Here is a 9,670-nt window from a genome sequence, read left to right on the forward strand (position 1 = left end):
AAGGAGGCTCACCACTGACACTCAGTTGGATCAACGAAGTGATAAAAAATGTTGATCCTGGTTACCTGTGTCTACATCATTATATGATGCGGGCCAATTGACATCTATACATTGAATGTACGAGTATGCGAGTTTAAATGTTAAATTAACTTAAGTTTTAAAAGGAGTAAGAAGGAACACTTACCTTGGTCTGCTCAACTCAAGAAAAATATGACTTAATAATACATACTCTTTTTAATATAAGCCAATTTAAAAGCATGTGTAATATAAATACATTTAACTTCTGTGGGAGTTTCTCTAATCGAAAACCATCTCTTAAGAGCTACTATAATGATACAACGATCTTCCTCACTCCGACAGCGCATTGTATACCCTACCAAAGGTATAAGATGTGATTGCCTAACGGAACAACTAGATTACTGTGAAAAGGGTTCATTTAAAGAATATGACCCTCTTCTACCCATGGTGGCTACATGGTTTATGAGGCTGTGAGCTGTCTGAACTCTCCCCTATATTAGTGCTTCATGCTACTCCCAAAAATATACTAGCTCTTATGTTTTTAAAACATACGGATTTTGTGATTTGAGATTAGTGCTCAAAATACTTAGCTCAAAGGCTATCTTTGAAATAACAATTCCTCTGCTTCGTTCATTTAGAAATATATTCTTATTAACTGAAAACTATGCCAAAGAATCTTTGAAAATCTCAGTTTCTGTTCTTTTCAACTGTGAAAACATTTTAAGTTCTTTTGGGACTACTTTGTTCCTTTATACTTCTTTAAAGGAATACTTCACTTTACTTTGAACTGAACTTTAGCTTAAGTTTTAAAACGTCACTTAAAAGTTTTTAAAGACTAAGGAAAACATGAAATGAATTTCACATTCTTATCATTTTGTCCTTGATTAAACAGACCTTTAAGTGTTAAAAAAAGTTAATGCATTTGCAAAAGACTTCATGAATGTACTTTACGAATTTTCTAAACTTTGCTCAACTTTCCCATGAATTTGAAGTTATGGATTCAACAAGTAAATTAGTTTTTGAGTTTAATTTCAATGTAATTAGAAGTCATTTAGAGTAGTTAGAATTATTAGAAGGTGTTAAAACACTTTAGAAGGGCTTAATTGGAATAAAATAAGAAAAATAGGCAAATAAACGCCGATTTGGGCGCGTTAGGGGCGCCGCGCTAGATCATTTTGTCTGAGACACCATTCTGGTGCACTGCAGGGGTGCCGCCCCAGGCCCTTTTGCATAGATGGGGCGCACCGCGCGAGGTGGTATCTAGATGCGTCTGAACGATTTTTCTTCTCTCATTTTTTGATCCTAAATCACCTAAACCTCTATAGTTCAAATTCCAACTCCTTCGGTTTATTAGTATATACAATACGCAATGGATCAAACTCGACCCGGAATAACGAATTGATGCAATAATAGGCAAACAGCAACTCAACAATCAAGAACGTAACCATATTTTTCAAGAAATTCAATATTCTCGTTAAACCAAATCAAAAATCAAACAATTGAAATAAGATTGGTGTGTGGGTGAACTAACCCAAAACTTAAAGATCTCACATACCTTTATATGAATCAACCCCGAAGATATCCATAAGTTAAATCTTCGCGTTCTTGGCGAATCCTTGATTTTTCTCCCTTTTCTTCTTCTTTGTTTTTTTATCGAAGCCCTGAACGTGATTTTGATTTTTTTATCTGAAATAAAAATTTTTCTTACCCCTGTTAACCTATTAAACAAAATTGAAAATAAATGAACATTGTAATTACTCACTCCTACGTCCTAACACATTTAAGCATAAAACAGAAGGCCTCAAAAAAGCTTAAACATACTTTGTCACTCCCCCTTTTTCTTTCACCTACTCAATCAGGAAACCATACAAGTTGTTGAAGATAATCAATTAAAGTATTGGAGATATAAAAATGATTGTTTGGAACTCGCTTCATTCTTAAATAAGGTGTCCATGATCTTTTTGAATATCAATAGTGATACTAAACATACTTATTTTTCATCTCTATCCTACTTTATGATCTTTAGAGATCTGATATATGAAAGACTTTTTTATATTCAAGAATTCAAAATATATTGTTATCATAAGTTAATTGTTTTATATTTATACATATTTGATAAATTGATTGTTAGTCTCAAAATATGGTTAATGTTTGAAATAATATGGTGTAATTTTTACCTTTTTGTTGTTGACAGTAAGATAGTAATTGTAATATTTTATTTATTGTAATATCTAAGAAGCACAATAGTTCTTAATATATGTATTTGTCAAATTTATGGACAGTTATACTGCCAATAAGGGATGACATTAATGTCAATGCCAGATGCAAATTCTAGGAGAGTTAATTGGCTATTGTTATTGCTATTGCGGTCAAATATATGTCATCAAAAATTAAGGAAATCATTAATGTTCTAAATTATTAGAAAATTTGATCAAAAAATTAAAAGAACTATAATATTTTTTTAATTTTAAGACTAAATAAATTTTTTAAATTAAACAAAATATTAAAGTTAAAGGAGTAAAAGTATTTAGAAAAGTAAATAATATATCATTAGCCAAAAACACAGTTGCATTTTTAATATGTTTACCAACAATCTCTGTAATTCTGCTTAAAACTTCAGGAATCCACCAATAATTAACTAAATTTGGAAGCAGAGGGTGATGTGCGGTGCAACATAATCTTTTTTAAAAAGATAAAAAAAATCTAAATTATAATGGAGGGTTTAAGTGATTTTTTTTTTAAAAAAATTATATAAAAAAAAGTTTATGAAAGATTTTTTTTGATAAAGCTAAAAAGTTGGAAGGAAGGGAGGGGGTTTACCGTTAGAGAAAATCGTGGAGTGGGGTAAGAAAAATATTTTTTATTTTATTTCATTTTTTTTAGAGAAATATTATTATTTCAATATTTTACTTTAATTAATAATCATATTAAATTTTATCATTATTAATGATTGTCGATATAAAGTGTGCTAAAAAGAGATATGTTTCTTCTATTAAACTAATAAAAGATACTTTCTTCGTTTAAAAAATAATGTTCCTATTTCTTTTTTATTTTGTTTAAAAAATAATGATCCATTTCCTTTTTTGGTAACACTTTAACTTTCCACGCGACATATTTAAGACCACAAGATTAAAAATCATTTTAATACATTTGACATGACATTAATTTAGAATTACAAGATTAAAAAGTCTTCTTTTTTTTCCTCTTAAATTCCATTCAAAGTCAAACTAAGTTATCTTTTTTGAAACGGAGAGAGTAGTAATTTATATATAAACCCAGATGGTCAATTGTTTGAAAATGAAATAAAAATAAATAAATCCTTACTTTGTTTTATATGCATATTTATCTTTTAAAAAAAAAGTAAAGAAGATTATAATTTATCACTGTTCAGGTCTAGCACGTGCAATTAGAAAACAAAAAAAACTGAAACAAACTTTGTCTCTTTGTCTCAGTAATAATAAATGTTTGAATGGAAGATAAAGCGGGATCAAAACTTAGGAGATATCGAGAGAAAAAATATAATTATTTGAAACAATTGCTAACATAACTTGTGATACTTAGTTTTGCAGCTTCTACTCTAATTTATTGAAAGAAAAACATATCCTTTCTATTTTGTAAAGAAAAATATCAAGTGTTGTTGTAAAAGAAATGGCGTCGCTCTCCAACTCAATTTCCAAATGGTTGTTGCATAGTGCACAATTGCGTGAGGAAAAAAATTTAATTTCATTTAAACCTCAATCATACATTTTCCACCTTATTTTGATTCGTTCTTTTGTGTATTTTTTTAGTTTAATATATCATTCTTATATGTTTTATCTTTTGCAAGTATATGCTGGAGATTTTTGTGTACCCGCGAGAGCCAGAGCTTCTCAAGGAGATTAGACTTATAACTTCAAATCAGCCAAGGTAATATTTTATTATTAATTTATACTTCTCAATCTCGTTTTAGCTATAAACTTCAATACTGCAAAATAAAAATTTTTTACTTTCGCCCATCACCATACAACATTTTTTTGTGTGTGTGAACCCTCAAACTATTTTTAACTAAATCAAAAACCTAAATTGCTAAACCTTCTCTAAAAATAAATTACATTGGCCATTACATTTTTAACATGACTTCAGTAAATTTTCATTTTCCAACTCAACATAACACCTCAAGCTTTCCATTGACTCATCATATTTTTTTTAAAAAAAAAAAAATTCCTAAGAACACGAGTAATATGAAGAATGCCATAATTTTTTTAGTCTGCTTTAAAAAGAATGATACATTTCCTTTTTTACTACTATTTTAACTACAATTTTGAATATGACATGTTTAAGGTTACAAGATTAAAGAGTATTTATAAACATATGTCATAACTATAATTTAGAACATAAGATTAAGAAGTTTTTTTTCTGTTTTTTTTTATTTCAGTTCCAAGTTAAGAGTAGTATTTAGTAGGGCGGTAGTTGGGCCGATAAAAATGGGTCAATACAATATACGGGTAAAGATTTAGTCCTGTTAAAATTTGTTTTGGTTAAAATAGGTTGACTCAAAACTGATTAGGTTACAAGTTATAAGTAATAGGTCATAACTCATCCGTCCATTTTTTACTAATTTTAATAACTTTATTTTGTTATTTATAAACTTTTTGTACCTAACAATTTTTTTTCTTTATAATAACTATATATATCATATTAAATGAAAAACTATTTTGAAAATATTTAGATAAAATTTTTCAAAAATCAATTTGGATTACATATAAATCAAATTTTTTAATGGATTAAGCTAACAATTTGTGAATCAATAACTATCCCAAATCTAAATGGGTTGGGTTGGAGAAGTTGGGTTTTGATGTTTGTTTAATGAATGGGTAGAATGAGGGCTAATAATGTGGGTAGTAGATGTTACATGAGTTACAAGAAACTAATGATCATATAAATCAATAGTCATCTTCTATCACAATTTATACACGTTAACTTATGCACTTAATATTTTGTTTTAATAATAAAATGTATATACACCGACAATAATGTGTTTTAAAAAGTCAATCAGCTTTGATTGAATTATATTTTTACAGGTGTTTAATGGCAACTGCACCAGAAGCTGGTCAACTAATTGCATTGTTGTTGAAACTAACAAATCCCAAAAAGACGATTGAAATTAGAGTGTTCACTTGATATTCCATAGTCCTTATTGCCCTTACAATTCCTGATGATGGCAAGGCTAGCGTATCACAATTTTATACAACTAAAATTGTTTTAATGTATAATATATTCTCAAATTCATGTGTAGAATATCATTGATATATGTGTGCAAATATTATGAAGATTATAGCTATAGACCTTGATCGAGATGCATACGAGATGGAATTGCCAATTATTAAAAAGGATAACATTGAGCATAAAATTAATTTTATTCAGTCCTCGGCATTATCAACCCTTGATGAACTCTTGAATGAGGTAAGTAAAAGTAAAGTTACATTAAAATCTTTCGCATCCAAATACTTGATTAAATGGAACTACTTATTCAATTGCAGAATGACAATAGAGGAATTTTCGATTTTGCTTTCATCGACGCAGACAGAGTTAGCTGTGAAAAGCACCATGAGAGAATGTTAGAATTGGTGAAAGTGGGATGTATTATAGTATATGACAATACACTATGGTTTGGGACAGTTTCTATGCCAGAGGAGTGTGTTAAGGAAACAATAAAGCCAAATAAGCAACACATCATTCAATTTAATAAATTTTTAGCTTCGGATACTCGTGTTCAAATAGCCCAAGTCCCTATAGGAGATGGAATCACCATTTGTTGGCAACTCTAAAAAGAGTTCTCTTTTGTTCTAGGAATAACAATTGTGTGTCTTGTGTTTGATGTTGAAATGTTTCCTTTTTTACTCGTAAGTTGTTGTTGCAAACATTATAGTCTATGACATTTTCGCTGCTAATTGTGAGTATGTGAAAAAGTAACTCCTTTTTTTAAGAGTTATCATATGTACATATAGTATTTTGCAAATGTCTGAAGTTGATACTTGAGAAATGGATATGATTTTCGAGCAAACATATTCATCCTGTTACAGAGTACTTTTCATGGTGCAACTTCTTTGGCGAACAAAGTGTCTCAACTCTAACAATTCTTTGACTATGACGCTTGTTCAATCCAATATAAATGTAAGTGTACGTGTACGTGATCGCACATGCATTATAGTGAGTATCAATGATCAGGTGTTGGACTCGTTGAGATTTATGATTATAGAGGTATAATAAAACTCAAAGTGTTTTGTTGAAAGATTTATGTACTTCTTATAATTGATATATTTTTCAAAGGGTTGAGAGTTCTTTTAATCACAAGGGGAGAACCTTCTTTTAGTGTTATGATATATCAAGTAATCATGTTGCTCATCGACCTTCTTTAATCTTGCAATATTTATCGAGTTAGTAATTTATGGGGTGAATATTATGACTATGATTCTCTCAAATCACATATTTTTGTTTGTCTCACGCCTATATCTCTTATTACTACGTTAATTAAAAGGTATGTGTCTATCCTAGACACAAGATATGTTTCCCCATTCCTAGGCTTATGATCCTACTCTATTTAATCTTTATTGTATCTTACGTCCTTCTCTCTCTCTCTCTCTCTCTCTCTCTCAAGTTAAGCAGTACAACAATAAAATCAAAATCAAATAAATCACTCATATGAGAAATATGTAGCACAACATTGCATCATATCAACAACAATCATATTGTTGATATGCTTAAGATACACCTTTAAATGGTGTAATGTGGTAGCATGAAGGAACAATAATAAGGTTTTGATGAAATACATAGGAAATATGGGAAAAGTTTTGAACTTTACAATGGGAACAACTATTAGGTACTTATAGATAAATTCTAATTTATAATGTTGTAGGGAATCTATAAACTATAACGAAGATTGCAAGAAAATGAAACTACATAAGACGCAATATTCGTTATTAAAACACCAAGATTGTGTCCTACAAGGGATTTTTTTACCATTGAATTATAAATACTTTGAGTTACACATATACACTTAGTCTCTTGCACTTTCACTCAACCATTTTCAATGCTTGAATAGTTTGTATACATAAGATGCTTTTATAACTAAATTGTTTATTAACATAAGTGTGAACGATCATGCTAAGTAAATCTTATTATTCCTAATATTAATTTAACAAAGAACAGATAACGCCCAGAGTTCCTACAATCTATTTACCAATTTTTGGTAAAATCGGCAAAATTTAAAGAACTTTTAGAACTCCTAGCTTAATCTTCTCTTAGAACCTTACTCTAAGGACTTGAAATATTAATGAACGTAAATGAACTGATTAAAACCTTCTAATCCCTTAACTAGATGTAAAACATCGTTGTTTAGGGTTAAAATAAGAACTTAAATAACATAGGTTAGGTACCAAACTTATAGTGAAAAGAATGAAATGACCCTAACTCAAAAAACTGATGAATTTCCCTTAATGGAAAGCTTCACGGACTGTTCATGTCCCCACAATCTGTCAAAAAATTCATTGGTCGTATAGTCATTTGTGAAACTTTGATTGTCTGATAGGGTCTTACTAAAATGATCATTTTACTCCAAACTATAAATGGAGTAAACTTTGTGAAGTTGTAAAGAGGAATTGTTGTACTTTAATTTTATAGGTCATGGACCATCTAATTCATTATTTACCTAAAGATATGGTAATTTGAATTTGACCCAAATAAAATCTCATATTGAAACTCAATTGATTAGAATACTTTCAACTCAACTTCGTGCCAGGGGATTTTAGTGACCTTAATTCATATCGAAAATCATTCCCATATTTTAAGGATTTATATAAACTTAAAAATTGATGAGTGACTGTGAAGACCCGTAAACGGGTCATACAACTCAGCATCGTGCATCTAGGGTCCTATCCAGGTTACTCAAATCTTGGAAGCCCTAGATGGTTGGGATACCTCCACTAAACATGTTGTGGACCCCTAAACGACTAATTTAGGGCTTCCTGAAAGGGTCCATGGGCCATTTTGGGTTCATGGACTTGGTTGTTATCCTTCTTTATCCTTTCTCGATGCACAAGGTGTTACACCCTTGATAGACTCCCTAGATACCTTAATTGAAGACCTAAGTAGTGATGAAGAAAGGAGACTTGAACTTGAAAAACCCTTGTTTCTTTTTCCTTCGTTTAAAGAGAAGATTTTGGAGAAAACATAGAAGAGAATTTGGAAATTTAGAGGAATAAAGTTAGGGTGGGTAGTTTTAGGACTTGAAAAAATTATATAAGGCTAGGGATTAGAGTAAAACGATATAACTTAGGTTTTAAGCACATAGGAAAATAATCAAATATTCTTTAAAAAATTGTTGGATTGATCCTAAGGTTATGATCTACGGTCCTTAATTCCTATGGACTATGTTGACGCCCAATTTGGTCTGTCCACGATATAAATTAATCATCAAGCTTTATCAATTTCAAACAATTTAAAATAATTAGTTTTATAAAATTCAAATAGATTGTATGCTAGACTGAATAAATTTGTCCCTTTTTTTAAATTATATTTTTTAAGTAATATGTATGTTTTATATATTTATGTATGTAATTAGAGTATTTTTATGAATATTCGGAAATCGTCTCAAAAGGATTTTGTTTAATTAAGTATTTGGCTTATTAGTTTAGTTTAAGTTATGGTCTATATATTGAATTAACTAATTTATCATTATGTTAATTGTTTTATTGTTAAGATTAAGAATCTCATTAATTGATTAATAACAATTCATTTTTAGCTTATTTTGACCGAATTCAACTAATTGCCTCAGTTTGATCGAAATAGCAATTCACATGATTATTTTTCTTAAGGCAAATTAACTACATTCTTGGCTTCTTTTTCAAGACCTGTTTGCCTCAATAACCCAACAATTCTCACCCAATCCAATCCATCCAAAGCCGACCCATTACAATACACAACTCAACTTAATTCTCCACGAAAGATTTAATCATATTCCTTTAAACATTCAATACAATCAGCAAATCTTGTTTGTTGTTTTGTTTCTATCCGTCGACAATTTCTTTGAAATTTCATGTGTTGATTTATGTCTTGTCGTGCCTTTTAATATGAATTTAAAATTTAAAATATTGTATCCATTGTTTGCTGCTAGAGTACTATGTTTTGAGGTACATTTTATTTGGTCTTCCTTACTTTCTCCTATCATACTCTCATTTTTTGTTAAATCTTTTGTCTTTAGTTAATGCTTGGTTCAATTCTCTCTTTAATACTATTATTATCTAAATCTCTTGTGGATAGCCTCTTAAGTTCATAGAAATTTGTAGCCACTTGTGTATCTGGAAGTTGTAAAGATCTATTTACATGCTTGATTCTTGATTTTCTCTCTTTTTTCTGTTAAGTCTAGTTCCTGAGAATTCTGTTTGGTTGAATTGAATCTTTTGTCGTTACTTTGTAACATTCTTTTGCGATCAGATTTTTTATTGAGTTTTCATATCTGCATGTAGTCATTAGAGTCTTGATTTGAGTATTCATATAACACTTTATTTATGCTCAAGATTAGTTTAAATTCTTTTTATATACATCTAACGGGTCTAGCTTGGATAACAGTTGATCCGTTCAAGTGTAAGTTTAGTAGCTTGTGAGCAAGTTTTCT

At 29.7% G+C, this 9,670-nt stretch overlaps 1 pseudogene; it reads left to right on the forward strand.

Moving 5' to 3' along the window:
• The first annotated feature begins 3,847 nt into the window (after nucleotides 1–3,847).
• Nucleotides 3,848–5,825, forward strand: LOC101247824 (probable caffeoyl-CoA O-methyltransferase At4g26220; annotated as a pseudogene).
• The last annotated feature ends 3,845 nt before the right edge of the window (nucleotides 5,826–9,670 follow it).

Source organism: Solanum lycopersicum, chromosome 5 (genome assembly GCF_036512215.1).
Source record: "Solanum lycopersicum chromosome 5, SLM_r2.1".
In the NCBI taxonomy this organism is placed as follows: Eukaryota; Viridiplantae; Streptophyta; class Magnoliopsida; order Solanales; family Solanaceae; genus Solanum; species Solanum lycopersicum.